The sequence below is a fragment of the Populus euphratica genome, unplaced genomic scaffold, assembly GCF_000495115.2.
Source record: "Populus euphratica unplaced genomic scaffold, PopEup_1.0 scaffold1043.1, whole genome shotgun sequence".
Classification (NCBI taxonomy): domain Eukaryota; kingdom Viridiplantae; phylum Streptophyta; class Magnoliopsida; order Malpighiales; family Salicaceae; genus Populus; species Populus euphratica.
Window position 1 is genome coordinate 44,399 of NW_011500913.1, and position 18,633 is coordinate 63,031.

General features: G+C 30.0%; 2 long non-coding RNA genes across 6 annotated transcripts; one reads left to right on the forward strand and one right to left on the reverse strand.

The window, feature by feature from the left end:
* Positions 1-269: 269 nt before the first annotated feature.
* On the reverse strand, positions 270-16,232 carry LOC105116807 (uncharacterized). Of its 4 annotated transcripts, none has more exons than XR_840602.1 (4): positions 16,191-16,232; positions 9,995-10,297; positions 6,597-6,600; positions 270-282 (listed from the first exon to the last, which is right to left on the reverse strand). It is a non-coding gene; the product is annotated as an uncharacterized LOC105116807 (long non-coding RNA). The 4 variants fall into 4 exon arrangements; XR_840601.1 differs by lacking the exon at positions 16,191-16,232 and adding an exon at positions 10,355-10,416; XR_840599.1 differs by lacking the exon at positions 16,191-16,232 and adding an exon at positions 10,376-10,410 and having other exon boundaries at positions 9,995-10,324.
* On the forward strand, positions 8,809-16,729 carry LOC105116806 (uncharacterized). 2 transcript variants are annotated; one of them, XR_840598.1, is made up of 5 exons: positions 8,826-8,864; positions 9,760-9,830; positions 10,494-10,552; positions 15,653-15,723; positions 16,332-16,729. It is a non-coding gene; the product is annotated as an uncharacterized LOC105116806 (long non-coding RNA). The 2 variants fall into 2 exon arrangements; XR_840597.1 differs by lacking the exons at positions 15,653-15,723; positions 16,332-16,729 and having other exon boundaries at positions 8,809-8,864; positions 10,494-10,759.
* The last annotated feature ends 1,904 nt before the right edge of the window (positions 16,730-18,633 follow it).

Genomic DNA, 18,633 nt, shown 5'->3' on the forward strand with positions numbered 1-18,633 from the left:
AGATAAATTATTGACAAAACTTACAAAAACAGTAGCATCATCAAGCCCATTTCAACTTGTAAGTTAAGCCAATCGCAGTGGAGTTATTGAACTCAAATAGCAAGAGCTTCCAATTCTAAAGGAAGACTGTTGCATTGCAGAGACCGAATGAAATAGAATTTTAAGACAACTACTTAACTATTCATTATTTTTCTTAGAATAAAAAACAAATAAGAATATTTAGCACAAGGATTAACGGGTTACCATGTATTTGTGGGTGTTTGGACTGGCTTAGAATCTGTCCTAGAAGCCCCAGAAAGAAGATCCATTGCATATTTCTCCTGCAAGAGAAATAGACCCTATGGAGCAGTAGCAACTTTGATGCCGAAAGAAAAGATTAAAAAAAGAGAGTAGAGAATGAGACTAAAAGTTATGACTTTATTTGTCAAAAAGCACATTTGACTTGCAATTCAGACATCATTTTTAAATTTATACTTGATGTTACACATCCCGATGCAACAGTTTTCGAGATGAAGCAGAATGTGAGGTGGTTCATGGCAAGCATTTCCCTGCTTCGTGGAGAACTGGCAAAAGCATGTTTTCTGTAATTACTTGGATACAATAGTAAAAAAATCTTGGGTATTCTCTTTATTTTTGTTGTATCAAACTAGTTTTTTCTTTTTTTTAAATTCTTTTTTTTTTCTTTTTTGTTATGTTCTTATTTTTGCTTTCACTACTGACTTTACTGTCTTTATAATATATTCTTGATGATTATCAAAAAATAAAAATAAAAATAGTGAGAATAAGTAGAACATAATCAAGTGGATTTTTGGTTTTTTGTTAGTGACAGGGTTTGTCAATCTGTCTTGTTTGAGACGAAGAGCCAAGAAAAGCATCCTAAGAGATGCCAGCGCCATTGTTAATCAGCTGTGGTTCTGTCCATGTAGTTCTAACATGCATGGGGTGTTTTTCATTTGTATCTGAAATTAAATAACGAGATATTGTAATTATAAATGTATTCGAGCATAATGTAATGTAATAGAAGCATAAAAATGGCCACCATCTCCTTCTATAATATCACATTACGTCCTCACTTGTTTTATTCTCCCAAACCCATCCCTACTACTCTAGAAAAGTTTTTCCTCGCATAAGCTCCTGCCCTCCCTGTGATGGTCTATAAATATTGGCCTAGCCAGATCTTAATCTTCTTATGGCAGGGAATATCCGGTTTAATCTGATAGGTCAACCAGATGCCCTACCTTTGTCAATTATCTGTATATTTTTAATTAGTTTGATTCATTATATTTAATTCTACTAGATTATAGACCGTAATAATATTCCTAAAACAACTTTTTAGACTCAATGTATATATATAACCCTCTTCTGTTATACAAAAATAAAATAAAATAAAAAAATAGTATACTCATCGGATTTCATATTACTTTCGATTATAGTTTATTTATGAAAAAACTAATTAAGAGATTACAGTTTATAAAGATTTGATGTTCATGTTGTCAAAATTGATTCATGATTATTAAGGATTTAATGTTAAATGATTGATTTTAAGTATATTGTTAGAAATAAGAATTTATAAGTTGATTTGTTTAAATTGATTTTTATGAGTTAAGAAATTCATTTCAACCTTGCTAGAAAATCTGGACAAAATGGTCTTGATGATGAAATTTTATTTTGATCTTTGATTTGTAAAAATTACAGTTTAGTCCCTAAACTTTGAAAAAATTATAATTTGACCCCTAAATGTATTTTGAGAATTTGGACAGTGTTATTCTGAGGTTAAGAATGATAAATCTCAGATTGATAATTGATTTTGAATATTTTTAATTTGGTCCTTTAATTTTAAGAATTTACATTTTAGTCCCTAAACTTTAAAAAAATTCCAAAGTTCATTTCACTCTTGTGATTTGTTGGATAGTGTCCCCTTGTGGAGCCCTAGTGTTGTTTGTAAAGAAAAAAGATAGGTCATTGAGACTGTATATAGATTATAGGCAACTGAATCGAGTAATAGTTCGAAATAAATACCCACTTCCCTGTATAGATGATTTGTTTGATGAGTTGTAGGGGGCTCAATTCTTTTCTAAGATTGATCTTCGATCTATGTATCATCAATTGAGGATAAGAGAGGAGGATATTTTGAAGACAACTTTTAGAACTTTGTATGGTCATTATGAGTTTTTAGTGACGTCTTTTAGATTGATGAATGCACCATTAGCTTTTATAGACTTGATGAATAGGATGTTCAAACAATTTATTGATTGATTTGTGATAGTTTTTATTGATGATATTTTAGTATATTCGAGATTTAGAGAGAAGCATGAGCAGCACTTGAGAAGGTGCTTCAAACTTTGCGAGATCATTAGTTATATGACAAGTTTTTAAAGAGTGAGTTTTGGTTAGAAAGTGTAGCATTTATTGGGCTTCTAGTGTCAAGGAATGGGATTAAGGTTGATTCTCAAAAGATTGAAGCAATTAAGTGGTGACTTAGGCCTATTTCGGTGATAGAGATTAGAAGTTTTTAGGTTTGGTCAGCTACTATCGAAGGTTTGTGGAGAACTTTTCTTATATTTTCGCACCATTGACTAAGTTAATGCAAAAAAAATAATTGTTAAGCTTTAGTGGTTTGAAACTTGTGAGAAAAGTTTCTTAAAGTTGAAGCAAAGATTGACTACAACGCCTATTCTAGCATTATCATTAGATTCTGGTGGTTACACAATATATTGTGATGCTTCGAGAGTGAGGTTAGGATGTGTTCTAATATAGCATGGCAAGGTTATTATCTAAGCTTTACGACAGCTAAAAAAACATGAATAGAACTATCCTACATATGATTTAGAGATGGCGGCTGTAATTTTTGCTTTAAAGATTTGGAGGCACTACTTGTATGGTAAAACTTGCAAGATCTTCACAAATCATAAGAGTTTAAAATACATCTTTCAGTAAAGGGATTTAAATTTAAGGTAGATGAGATGGTGGAACTGCTGAAGGATTATGATTGTACCTATAGTACCATCCAGGTAGGGCAAATGCATTTACCAATGCTTTGAGTAGAAAATTATTAAGAAGCTTAGTTTATATTCAGGAGGTACAAAGACCTATGATTAGGGAGCTGTATAATTTAGTGGATGAAGGAGTCAGATTTGTTCTTGTGAAGCTGGAGCAATGATTGCTCACTTTTAGGTTAAGTCGGATTTGTTTGATAAGATAAAAGCAGCTCAGAAAAAAGATGATTCACTACTTAAAATCAGAAATGAGGTTGAGCAGGGTAAGGCTCCAGGTTTTGTGATAGGTGATGATGATATGCTAAGATATAGGAATAGACTTTATACTTGATGTAGATGATCTGATGAGAGAATTGATGGTAGAGGCACATCAGACAATTTACACAATGCATCTAGGTTCCACCAAAATGTATACAGATTTTAAGATGTGTTATTGGTAAAATAGGATAAAGGCTGATGTAGCAAACTTTCTTTCTAGGTGTTTGACCTGTTAGAGGGTAAAGGGTAAACACGAGAAATCTCCTGGATTATTGCAACCATTGTTGACTTCATAATGGAAATGGAAAATGATCATAATAGACTTCATGACAAGATTGCCTAAAAGTCAAGAGGGTTATCTATCGATGTGGGTGATTGTTGACAGGTTGATAAAATCAACCCATTTTCTATTAGTTAAGATTATTTATGGATATACAAAATTGATGGAATTGTTTATTAGTGAGATTGTAAGGTTAAATGGAATGCCAATTTTGATAGTGTCAGATAGAGGTCCACAGTTTACATCATGATTTTAGGTGAAATTAGAAGAAGCTATGGGTACTACAATGCAGTTGAGTACAACTTTTCATCCTCAGACAAATGGTCAATCTGAGAGGACTATTCAGATCTTAAAGGATATGTTTAGAGCTTGTGTTATGGATTTTAGAGTTGTTTGGAGTAAGTTCCTGTCATTAGTGGAATTTGCTTACAACAACAGTTATCATGGTAGGATAAAGATGACACCTTATGAGGCTTTGTATGGTCGAAAATATAGATCATCAGTTTGTTGGTTTGAGGTTGATAAAAAGAGGCTAATAGGATTAGAGTTTACTCAGATTACCTCAAAGAAGATAGAGGTAATTAGAGAGAAGCTTCAAATAGCTCAAAGTAAACAAAAAAGTTACATAGATAAAAGAAGACGTGACTTAGAGTTTTCAGTTGGTGATTGTGTAATTTTCTAATGAGCTTTACTTTATGATATTCTTGTTATGACCTTTTTTAGAAACCTTCTTGTAAGAACTTATAGCCATAATTGTATATATATTCCTTATTATTATATAAGCTTATGTGTATATTGAATGTTATCTACTCATTGAGTTGTTGAACTCACCCTCTCATTATTTACCCTTTTCAGGCTTATAGCTTGATAGCAAGTCACTTTTGTTAGATCTTCAGAACCTGCTCTTTTGGTTGTAATTTGTATATTTTTTTTATATCTAGTTAGTGCTCTACAACTATGAATTTGTATTAACTCTTGTAGAAAGACAATTAAATTATTATGAAGTTAGTTTTGTTGTTATTGTTGTGTTGAACTCTAATTGACTTATTTGAAGGATAAGTTTGTAAGTTTGGGTTCGCATAAGTATGGAACTTTGGAGGGGAACCTTGCCTATGTGCCGAACATGGATTTGGGAATCGAGTGGTGACATTAAACCTGTTTTTTTTTTTTATGCATTGAAATCTTTTATTTGTGTTGTTTTGAGTATATTTTGTATATTTATTATAGGTTCTCCTAACTATCTTCAATAGATTTTTCAGGTCTTTCATCTAATATTCTTTTTAATCTATATTTTTTCGAGTGAGTGGGATAATTTTTATTTTACATATAATATAAATAAATATGTATGTTGATTCTATGATGAGTATGACTGGTTAATTTCTTGAATATTTATATATGTTGTTTTATTTTCCGAGTACTCATTTATTATTAAATTGCACTTATATTTCATTGACCTAAATTCTATTCGATATGATATAAATTTTTTTGATGATTATGTAAATACTTATTATGCCTTGATATAGGACTTGTCAGTAACTTCATGCTAACATAGAGTAGTTAGCATATATGTATATAATATTCTATATACCTAGCTGGTGAGAGAGATATCAGCCTATGACGACTGATCATCCTATATTAGTCATCTTCGGGTGTCATCTGATCACCTTCGGGTGTCATCTGATCTCTGATATGTATTTCACTACTTTATGATAATATGTTTAGTATGTATATGTATATGTATATCAATATAAATCGACTTGCAAACTATTAATATAATTAATATCTAAAATGTATAGTAAATATTATTCCCTCGCTAAGTTAATTAAACTCATCTCTTATTTCTAATATTATTTTAAGTTTTTAGTTCTGATAACAAGTGAACTTTATTAAGTATTCCTTCTTCTTCAGTTTTGGTCAGTATACCTTGTTTTTTTATGAGGTTTTCCTTTTAGTTTTTATTTGATGTCTTAAATGCTCTACTATTATCCTGTTTTAGTAAAGTTTGGATTTTAAACAACATAATATGTTATGGATTATTTTTTTTATTTTAATTACTAATGAGAAGTTTTGAATTATCATTTGGTTTCATTAGTTTTGAATAATATAATATTTCTGAAAATTATGAAATGTTGTATTTTTTTTAAATAACATGTTCTTTTGATATATCCGTTCTGAGGTTTAGCGTAGGTAAGGTATTCTTTCAACACCTCTCCTGTGTTGTCGATCATGGACCCGGGATTTAGGTCGTAATATATATCCACACCAACATGGCAAGCTTGATCCATGTGCGTTGTGTGCTTGTAGGTTATGTTGACATTTAGAATGGCTATAAATGTTTTCATCCTCCAACTCAGACCTTGCACATTACTGCATATGTAACTTTCCATAAGAGTGAGTTATATTACTTAGACGGAGTCTCAGAACATGCTCTATAGGGGGAAAGCTTTAGCTTTACAGAAGGTACTCAGATCATCTTAATTCAATAAAAGGTTTTAAAACAGTTAGTATCCAAATAACCAGTTACAGTGGTGCAACAAGATCAAGAGTCATTTAAATCTTCAGATGTTGGTATTGGTTCAAATAACTTCCCCTCTACAACTCCTATTACAGTACAATCACCACGCATCCAATCAGGTCTTGATGATTTCTCACGGGTAATTAAACATTCAATCTTCCATTTAATCGCTTTTCTTGAGTCAAGTAATACATGAAACACAAGTTATCAACTACCTCTTTGTACTACTAGAGGTATTCCTAGATAATAATATGACTTTGACCCTAAAACAAATGTTAAATACCGTATTGCTAATCACGTGTCCCTACATAGGCTATCTTTATCATGTGCATCATTTATATGTCAATTATCTACTATATCCATTCCAAGTAAGGTGCAAGAAGCTTTGAAAAATCTCAAATGGACCCAAGCAATGAATCATAAAATGGAGTCTCTCTAGAAGAATTCCACTTGGTAGATGACAATCCTTCTAAAAAAGAGGAGAACAGTGGGTTATAGATGGATATATAAAATAAAGTTTAAGGTAAATAGCTCCATTAAGCCATACAAAGCTAAATTAATGGCTAAAGGTACACTTAAACTTATAAGATTGATTATGGGGAGACCTTTACTTTTGTAGCTATGATCAACACAATGCAAGTACTTCTTTATCTGACATCAAACCTAGACTGGCCATTACACCAATTTGATGACAAAAATACCTTCTTGCATGATGACGTAAAAGAGGAAATCTATATAGATCCCTTTTAGGATGCAAAATGGGACATGATAAAGGCAACATGGTGTGTAAACTAAGAAAGTCGCTTTATGGATTGAAGTAATCACCCAGAGCATGGTTTAAAAAATTCAGCAAATCAATGAAGGGGTTCAGATACAAGCAAAGTAACTCAAATCATGTCTTTTTCTTGAAACATAAGAAAGGTAAAGTCACTACCCTTATTGTATATGTTGATGACATGGTAGTTACAGGGAATAACCTAAAAAAAAAAGGAAGCATTATAGCAATACTTAGCAAGTGAGTTTAAAATGAAAGATCTTGGTGCTTTAGATTATTTTTTTAGGCATCAACGTGGGTTGTTCTGAAAAGGACATTTTAATTGATACTGAAACATTGGCTAGCAAACTAGCAGACATGCCAACAGAGTTGAATTATTAACTTGGTGAATATCTTAATCAGGTACCCACTAACAAAGAAAGATACAAACACCTTATAAGTAAGTTGATTTATCTAAGACATACTAGACCTGATATAACATATGTTGTAAGTGTCGTAAGTCAGTTCATGCATACACCAAGGAAAGCTCACATGGATGTGGTAAACCGAATTCTGAGATACTTTAAGTCAATTCCTGGAAGAGGATTGATGTTCTCACGATATGGTCATCTAGATATCGAGGGTCATACTAATATAGATTGGGCAAGCTTTGTTGCTGACTTGTGATCTACATCTTGATATTTTACTTTTATGGAAGGCAATCTAATATCTTAGTGAAGTAAAAAACATAACGTAATGTCAAGACCAAGTGTTGAAGCAAAATATCAAGGTATAACATATGGAGTATGTGAGCTATTCTAAATAAAGAATTTATTGGGGTTCAAACCCTATCATGCCATAAAACTGAATTGTGATAACAAAGTTGCAATAGAGATTGTACATAATCCAGTACGACATAATAAAATCAAACATGTTGAAATTGATAGACATTTTATCAAATAAAAGCTCGAGGTAAAGATTATTGAGGTGTTTTTTTTCAAATCTAAAGATCAATTTGCAAATATCCTCACCAAATCTATCATAGAAAAAATATTTTACAACTCACTTAGCAAATTAGGCATGAACTATATGTATACTCTAACTCGAGGGGAGTGTTAATTAGCTATATGTATATTCCTAATTAGTTTGATTTATTGTAATTAATTCTGTGAGATTATAGGCCCATATTAATATTTTTATAATAGCTTCCTAGGCTCTGTATATATATAACCCGCCTCTGTGATGCCAAAGAATGAAATAACAAAGCAGTATTTTTACCATATCTCATACTACCGCCCCGAGTTGAGTAAATGAAAGAAACCAATTTCTTTTTAAAAAAAAAAAAAGAAAAATGATTTCTTTTTTGTTTTTTAAAAGTCAAAGTTTGAATTGTCCTGCTAATCCAACCGACTTAATTTGAGCCTGGAGTCCATTTTATAATAACCTTCAAACGGACTACAATTTGAATGTGGCCTACTTTAGTATTTTTATACTCTTGTGCAGGCCACTGTAGCTGGGTTGTATTTAATTCTGTCATCAGGCATGGCCCTTCATGTTATGTATGAAAAATAACGGGGCCGTTGTTATGACTGCTCTTAACCTTATCTTATACAAAGTCTTCCTTGGTCTTGAACTGATCTTGTTATTAAAGTAATTTCATTTTGAATACTGTAACATGAGATAATAAAAGAAACGTAAACATCCAATATACATTTGTGTGTGTGAGTGTTAATAAAGAAAGTCAATGGCATCAATCTCTGTACATATGAGAATTTGGATGCTTGTTCATGCTTATAATTATAACTGTGATGTTTTGAAAATTAGTAGGAAAGGGCAACCAAGCCCTTGGTGGCTTAAACAGTAAGTATAATTAAATGAGGGGTATTGTGGTAATTGAATAATAGTTGATAAATATAAATAGGAAGAAAATAAAACAAAAGAACAAAAGAGGGAGCTGTGTTTTTTTTAGAGCAAACGTAAGAGAGGGAGAAGGAAGAAGAAGAAGAGAAAAGAAGGGAAGTGAAGGGAAAGGGAAGAGATTGAGAAGAAATAACTTTAAAGGTAAGATTTAGGTTGTTAAATGTATAAATGTGTTGTTTGAAATTTAAATTTATGTTTTGATAAATATTAGGGTTTTGAAAATTTGTGTTTTGGGTTAATTGATGAATTAAGTTGAATGTTATAGGGTTGATTGTTATGGGTAATTGATTAATTAGTTGATTTTGAGAGATTGTTGGTAAAGATGATGATGTTGAGTTATGATTTGTGTAAATTGTGAATTTTGAGTTGGAATTCTGGAAAGAACAGTAGGTAATCTGTGAACAATTCTGGGTTTGAGGTTGAAGATGACGAAAATTCAATTTGGTCCCTCAATTTGTGGAAATTACAGTTTAGTCCCTAAACTTTGGGAAAATTATAATCTGACCCCTAATGGTATTTTGAGATTCTGGACAGTGTTATTATGAGGTTAAGGATGATGAATCTCAGTTTGATAATTGATTTGGAATATTTTTAGTTTGGTCCCTAAATTTAAGAATTTACATTTTAGTCCCTAAACTTTGGGAAAATTATAATCTGACCCCTAATGGTGTTTTGAGATTCTGGACAGTGTTTTTATGAGGTTAAGGATGATAAATCTCAGTTTGATAATTGATTTGGAATATTTTTAGTTTGGTCCCTAAATTTTAGGAATTTACATTTTAGTCCCTAAACTTTATAAAAATTACTTTTAGGTCCCTAGTTCGTTCTGGACAGAATGAAGGATGGTTTATGGGTGAAATTTCAGTATGGTTATATATTTACAGTTTGGTCCAGTTTTGGTAAAATTACATTTTGGTCCCTATTTGGATAATTATCGTTTTAGTCCCTAAACCTAGGAGAGTAAACCTAGTTTTATTTTATGCATTGAGATATTTTGTTTGAGTTGTTTTTGAGTATATTTCATATATTGTTGTAGGTTCTCCTAACGATCCTCAATAGGATTTTCGGGTCTTTCGTCTGACGTTCCTTTAGTTCTATATTTTCCGGGTGAGTGGGATAATCTTTAATATGCATATAATATAAGTAAATATGTATGTTGATTATATGATGAGTACGATTAGTTAATCTCTTGAATATTTATATTTATATATTTTGCTTTGTTTTCCGAGTACTCATCTATTCTTGAAATTTGCACTCGTATTTTATCGAGCTAAATTCTATTTGATATGATATACGTTTCTTTGATGATTCTGTAAATATCTATTATGCCTTGATATAGGACTTGTCAGTAACTCCATGCTAACGGAGAGTAGTTAGCCTATGTGCACATAGTATTCTGTATACCTAGCTGATGAGAGAAGCATCAGCCTGTGGCGACTGATCATCCCACAGTGGTCACCTTCGGGTGTCATCTGGTCACTTTTGAGTGTCATCTGGTCACCCTCGGGTGTCATCTGGTCACCTTCGGGTGTCATCTGATCTCTGACATGTATTCCACTACGTTATGATAATATGTTCAGTATGTATATGTATATGTATATGTATATCATTCTACTACGTTATGATAATATATTTAGTATGTATATGTATATGTATATCAAGATAAATCATCTGACAAATTATTAATATGAAAATATCTAAAATGTATATTAAATATTATTCCCTCACTGAGTTAGTTGAACTCACCCCTCATTCTTAATATTATTTCAGGTTCTTAGTTTCTGATAGCAGTTGGACTTTGTTGAGTGTTCCTACTTCTTCAGTTTTGGGTCGGTATGCCTTGCTTATTGTTCAAGGTTGTTTTGATTCGAAGTCTTAGACGCTCCACTATTACTCTGTTTTAATTAAGTTTGGATTTTGACAATGTAATGAGTATTATGAATTATTATTTTTGTTTTAATTACTGATGAAGAGTTTTGAACTATCCTTTGATTTCATCAGCTTTGAGTAATATAATATTTCTCAAGATTATGAAATGCTGCGTATTTTTGAATATCTTGTTCTTTTGATATGTCTGTTTTGAGGCTTAGCGTAGGGGGGGTGTCCTTTCGACACTGCTCCTGCGTTGCCGGTCATGGACCCGGGATTCGGGTCGTGACAAAGGTGGTATCAGAGCTCGGTTTTGTAAAATCTCGTAACCTTATTTTTGTTAAAACCTTGTTGCCTAGTTTGTTAAAATCTCATAATTTGTTTTTGTTAACACCCTGTAATCTGATTTTGTTAAAACCCTCGTAATATGTGGAGCTTAGGATCTCTCTCGTCTTGTTGTGATTCCTCTGTCTTGTTTTTTTTACTCTTTTTATTGTTGTGTTGATATACGTGTGATGGAAGATATATGTATACGAATATTGATATAACATCATCGAATATATTATATATAATATATTTGTTTTTTTATACATATGTGATAATATTTGATATAGGAGTATTCTTGGATATAATATATGTGGTATCTGTGTTTTGCATTCATGTGAGAAAATACTTGTGTGTAAATATTTGATATAAGTATATCTTTGAGAGTATTTGTATAATATGTGTATTTGAGTATAATATTTTTGGGAAATACTTAAGCATGAGTATTTGGTTTAAGTGTATTTTTGAAAGTATTTGTATAATATATGTATATGAGTATGTATTTCTGGAAGTATTTGTATAATATATGTATATATCTTGTCAGTAATTATGAAATATATGTATGTGGATATGTGTGTGATATGGAATGAGTAATTATTATAAATAATTTTGAAAAGTATTTTGAATTATCAGAAGAATAATATCGTATCTGAAATAAATATGATTCATCTATATATTTGATTTGTCATTGTGTGATTTTGAAATATAAATCTAATATGAGTTTTTGAGTAATTTTGACATATGAATCTGATATGAATTTTTGAGTTAAACAAGTTAGATTACTAACACTAGCTGGTGTGAAAGACCTTACACATATCTTAATACTCTATTTATATTTGATTTTCTGACTTGTAGTACTTTAAAAGTATGTATATGTATGAATAAGGTTAGTGAATATATATTGGATGTCAGAATGTGTTTTTGAGTATTTGAACAACCTATAGTATTTTTGTATTTAAATTTGATTTTACATCATATTTATATCTATATGTGTGATCTTTTATAAGTATTCTGAAATATGTGTCTAATAATATTTTCTATGATATAGATATATATGGTTGATAATATTCAATGAAATGTATGTGTTTGATAAGATTTGAGCTGTGAAAACTTATCCCTTTTCGCGATATTTTATCCGAAAAATATAGATTTTGAATGCATGAGAAAGTTGAAATGTGATTAATCAATTATGGATGACAATACTGTTATTGGAGAATTATTTATTAAGGTTATTATGATCTATATGTTGATTAATATAGTTATTTGAAATTGGGTAAATTGATGATATGAAGATTGTATGTACAAACTACTATAAACTTACAATGATAAAGTATTGGATTAAGATATTTGATTAATAAAATTTAATTGTCAAGTTTTCCTTTCGGGTTCTGTATGATATGTATATAAGAGGCTTGTATAATTATGATGGTCTATGGTGATACTTTAAATCGTGTGTTGGTAAGGCTTTGGGGTATTACACCTCTCTTCACTCGTCTAGCCCTAAGATTGGAGTTTTTTTTTTAAATGCTCTTGTCTTTGTTATTTCTGTCATTTTGTTACTTCTGATAGAGATATTCTTTATCTTTTATCTATTTTCGCATCATTGAGGTTGTAGTGTTGAATTTTCATCTAGTGTTCTGCCTTCTTTCTTATCAAACTCATTTGAATAGTTCTTCTGCATGTTTATATTGCATTTAACTTATGAAACATAAGTATGATTTCAGTTGTATCAACTATTTTCTTATTCTGATTCTCTCCTGCCACCAAACCAATTATTGTTACCTCTAGATGATTTTCTTTGACTTCAGTTCCTTCTGATGTAATGAAGTCTTTGTGGCCATGAACTTTTTAAATATATTCAAAAGCCTCTTTACTTGTTTTATATTCTGGAGTTTGTAATTTTAAGGGATTATTGGGTTTTGCCTTTCTTCTACTTGGACTTTATTTATACTATCCCTTTGTATGCTTGTATTGAGTTCAACCCTAAATCTTGAGTTTTCAAGCTCATTGGTTTCATCCTTATGCAAACATGTATCTCCTGTTATTTATTTATTTTGTGGAGATTGATTTTATGGATCAGTCGGTATTTCCACCAGCACATAATCTTTAACATTCTTAATAATCATTTCAGTCCTACAATCTTTTTTTTTTCTTAGGAAAAAAAAAAAAAGTCATTTCTGGTGTCTGATTTTGCTCTTTAATTTCTCTTTTGAGATAGTTTGGCTTGAAATACTCTCGTCTTCTTATAGTGCTTAAACATTAAGAATTAGTCATGGATACTAATTTTGTATTGTACTTGATTTCTTCTTTAGTTTCATCATAAGTTCCATATTTTTTTATAATATCTCATTTGAACTCAAATTTTGTTAAGACACATCTTTTGTTCTTCTCAAATAATCTTCCAACAACTCCACATCCTTTATTTCTCTTTCTTTCTTTTAGTTATTGTTGAAATTCTTTGCTCTTCTTCTATATGACTTTTAGACAATGTTAGTCAATAACAACTTTATTTACTACTACTTCAACACCTAGAGATACAACTATTTCTGAGGATTTCTCATTTTCCTTTTTAATTCTGCATATGACTAGCTCTTCAATACCGTGATCTTTGGATTCATAAACGACATCTGTATCTATGTTTTCTTTGGCTACTTGCTCCTTCGTTATGTTTTCACGATTATCAATTGAAATTTGAGATGTCAAGTTTAAATAGGGTAGCTCAAGTCCCATGTTATCTTTAAATTATTATTTTTTTCTATTGACGTGTTTTTGCTTGAATTCCAAGAAAGACACTATCATTTGAGGTAATATTAGAAATCTTATAACGAATTGTCATCACCCAGCTAAACTTCTTCCAAGCTAGTCTTTGTTATTTTTACCATAATTGTTGCCTTGATCTTGTCGCAACAACTATGTTCCTCCTTTATAGTCTTTATCATTTCATCTGACTCTTTAGTTGTTATGGTGGTTGAAAGAACTACATGTATCTTTTTATCTTTATCACTAATTGCTTTTGCAAGCGACATCACCTTTATGTTTGGTACCTCTTGAAAGTTTAAGCTCATAATTGTTGTCTGTTCATTAGACTATGTTACGTTATGGCATTCCCCAACTATATGATTGGATTCTTTTACCTAATGCTTAAAAAAAAAAAATTGAGGGCGTTTTGTTTAATTTTGATAGATATAAATTAAGAAAAGTTATGCATTAGATATTGTTTTTTTTTATTGGATATTAGAGTGCGCAATGAAAACATGGTGGTATTTATTGATTTTTGAAGAGATGATTTGAGATAAGTTGTTTGAGAAAATTTGATCCAAGAAAAAATTTGAGGGTGTTTTGTTTAATTTTGAGGGATATAAATTAAGAAAAGTTATATATCAGATATTTTTTTTATTGGATATATCAGATTGCACAACGAAAACATGGTGGTATTTATTGATTTTTGAAATGGACTCTAAATGATAGTTTAAGAAATACAATTTTAGAGATAAGTTTTAAATAATTTATTTGATCATGATAGTAAGACTTTGGTTCTTAAATTTTAAGTTTCGAGGACGAAACTTTTATAAGGTGGGGAGATTGTGATGTTTTGAAAATTAGTAGGAAAGGGCAACCAAGCCCTTGGTGGCTTAAAGAGTAAGTATAATTAAATGAGGGGTATTGTGGTAATTGAATAATAGTTGATAAATATAAATAGAAAGAAAATAAAACAAAAGAACAAAAGAGGGAGCTGTGTTTTTTTGAGAGCAAACGTAAGAGAGGGAGAAGGAAGAAGAAGAAGAGAAAAGAGGGGAAGAGAAGGGAAAAGGAAGAGATTGAGAAGAAATAACTTTAAAGGTAAGATTTAGGTTGTTAAATGTATAAATGTGTTGTTTGAAATTTAAATTTATGTTTTGATAATATTAGGGTTTTGAAAATTTGTGTTTTGGGTTAATTGATGAATTAATTTGAATGTTATAGGGTTGATTGTTGTGGGTAATTGATTAATTAGTTGATTTTGAGAGATTGTTGGTAAAGATGATGATGTTGAGTTATGATTTGTGTAAATTGTGAATTTTGAGTTGGAATTCTGGAAAGAACAGTAGGTAATCTGTGAACAATTCTGGGTTTGAGGTTGAAGATGACGAAAATTCAATTTGGTCCCTCAATTTGTGGAAATTACAGTTTAGTCCCTAAACTTTGGAAAAAAATTATAATTTGACCCCTAATGGTATTTTGAGATTCTGGACAGTGTTATTATGAGGTTAAGGATGATGAATCTCAGTTTGATAATTGATTTGGAATATTTCCAGTTTGGTCCCTAAATTTAAGAATTTACATTTTAGTCCCTAAACTTTGGGAAAATTATAATCTGACCCCTAATGGTATTTTGAGATTCTGGACAGTGTTTTTATGAGGTTAAGGATGATAAATCTCAGTTTGATAATTGATTTGGAATATTTTTAGTTTGGTCCCTAAATTTTAGGAATTTACATTTTAGTCCCTAAACTTTATAAAAATTACTTTTAGGTCCCTAGTTCGTTCTGGACAGAATGAAGGATGGTTTATGGGTGAAATTTCAGTATGGTTATATATTTACAGTTTGGTCCAGTTTTGGTAAAATTACATTTTGGTCCCTATTTGGATAATTATCGTTTTAGTCCCTAAACCTAGGAGAGTAAACCTAGTTTTATTTTATGCATTGAGATATTTTGTTTGAGTTGTTTTTGAGTATATTTCATATATTGTTGTAGGTTCTCCTAACGATCCTCAATAGGATTTTCGGGTCTTTCGTCTGACGTTCCTTTAGTTCTATATTTTCCGGGTGAGTGGGATAATCTTTAATATGCATATAATATAAGTAAATATGTATGTTGATTATATGATGAGTACGATTAGTTAATCTCTTGAATATTTATATTTATATATTTTGCTTTGTTTTCCGAGTACTCATCTATTCTTGAAATTTGCACTCGTATTTTATTGAGCTAAATTCTATTTGATATGATATACGTTTCTTTGATGATTCTGTAAATATCTATTATGCCTTGATATAGGACTTGTCAGTAACTCCATGCTAACGGAGAGTAGTTAGCCTATGTGCACATAGTATTCTGTATACCTAGCTGATGAGAGAAGCATCAGCCTGTGGCGACTGATCATCCCACAGTGGTCACCTTCGGGTGTCATCTGGTCACTTTTGAGTGTCATCTGGTCACCCTCGGGTGTCATCTGGTCACCTTCGGGTGTCATCTGATCTCTGACATGTATTCCGCTACGTTATGATAATATGTTTAGTATGTATATGTATATGTATATCAAGATAAATCATCTGATAAAATATTTATATGAAAAATAATCTAAAATGTATATTAAATATTATTCCCTCACTGAGTTGGTTGAACTCACCCCTCATTCTTAATATTATTTCAGGTTCTTAGTTTCTGATAGCAGTTGGACTTTGTTGAGTGTTCCTACTTCTTCAGTTTTGGGTCGGTATGCCTTGCTTATTGTTCAAGGTTGTTTTGATTCGAAGTCTTAGACGCTCCACTATTACTCTGTTTTAATTAAGTTTGGATTTTGACAATGTAATGAGTATTATGAATTATTATTTTGTTTTAATTACTGATGAAGAGTTTTGACTATCCTTTGATTTCATCAGCTTTGAGTAATATAATATTTCTGAAGATTATGAAATGCTGCGTATTTTTGAATATCTATTATTTTGATATGTATGTTTTGAGGCTTAGCGTAGGTGGGGTGTCCTTTCGACACTCCTCCTGCGTTGCCGGTCATGGACCCGGGATTCGGGTCGTGACATATTCAGACATCAAGCTCGTTAGTTTCTGCAGGGAAATTGAATGTCTGGTGTCAAGAGCTTGGCTATTCTGATTTACAGGGTGCAGACTTGCCCGTTTTATGAGTTGTTTCCTCTGCAGTCATCTTATTTATACTTACTCTTAATTTTTGAAAATCGGTAAAATAAATAAATAAAAAAGACTATTCATAGTTAACGAACTTCAATTTTTATTTGCAAAAAAAAAAAAGTGATTATAAAACTTTCTCTTCATTTTCAGTATATTTTAATCACTATATTATACTCCCTCCTTCCCATGAATGTTGGTTTAATGCGAATAATAATTAAAAGCTTAATTTATTTAAAATTAATCCATTTTGTATTCGATGAGGCTTCCTAAGGCAAGCAAATGACTTAAAAGCACGTTTGAGGCAGCAGTGTAGTCAGAGTTCTAAGAAATTTTGATTTGTTTTATTTTAATTTTATTTTAATGTTTTAATTTTATTTTTATATATTAATATTAAAAATAAATTTAAAAAAAATATTATTTTAATATATTTTCAAACAAAAAGAAAAGTTGTTATTATTATTATCTTGTATACCCTTGTATGCTCATTTGATATTGTATTAGCATTTATTTTGTATACCCTTGTATTGCTCATTTGATATTATATTAGCATTTATTTTTTAAATTGGTTTTCACTTGAAAAAATATTAAATTTATATTTTTTAATTTTTTTAATATATTTATATCAAATAAAAAAAATAAAAAATATATTATTTTAATATATTTTTAATTAAAAAATAATTTTAAAAAATATTACACACCTTACTATCGAATGAGTATTTAGAATAATAGCTTAGAAGACTTGTTGGAAAATCAGAGGTTGGCTTGGTAAAAAAAAACAAATCATGTTATTGTTTTAAATTATTTTTTTATTTATAATTTTAGATTATTTTGATATATTAATATTAAAAATAATTTTTTAAAAATATTATTTTAATATATTTTTAAATATAAATAATATTTTTATACCATAATAAACCATTATATTATTCACCCAACCATAATCTAGAAAGATTTTATTTTTGTCACTACTTATAGCTTGATTCTCAATTTTATTACTCGTGGGAGGAGGAAGTAGAGATAAATAAAAAAATTGAAAAATTGATTAATTTGAGAAAACTAAAAAAAAATAATTAAATAAATTGATTAAAATTTTTAAAAAATCAACCGATTTAGTTTGGTTTTGATTTTATAAGCTTAAAATCGAGAAAATTAAATTGAACTAAACCAAAATAAAAATTAAATTAAAAAATTAAATTAAAACAAAAAAAATCGAGTCAAATTGAGATAAAATTGAGTTAAACCTAGCCAAATCTAAAAAGTCAAATTAAATTAGTTTAAACTAGTTTTTATTCTAAAAATTCAAATTAAATCAAAATCAACTGGTTTAAATTGGTTTTGATTTTTTTTAAATAACTTATTTTAAATAAAAATTAAATTAAATTAAAAATAATGATCCCAGTAGGAATTTCTGAATAGGTTCTCTGTCTAGAAACATCGTATTTTGACAAATGATGTCAGATTCTCTTCAAAATGGTGTTGTTTATTGCATAAAATAACACACACTCGCGCACATGAAAGAAGAAAAGAAAAGACCTTATTGACATGACTGGAATGAATTAATCAAGAATATGTGATACTTTAAAATTCAATCAAGAAAATCTTTATATAAACCTGTGACTAATTTAATATTTTTTATATGATGATAAGGTTTTTTTTTTAATTAATACGTGTCACATGCCAATTAAAACAAAGTATTTTTTAATCATTTTAAAGATATATTTTTTATATTTATTTTATACATCTGAAATTTTTTATATTTTTTTCTAATATTGTTCTGAGATTAGGAAAAACAAAGAAGAAAGGATATA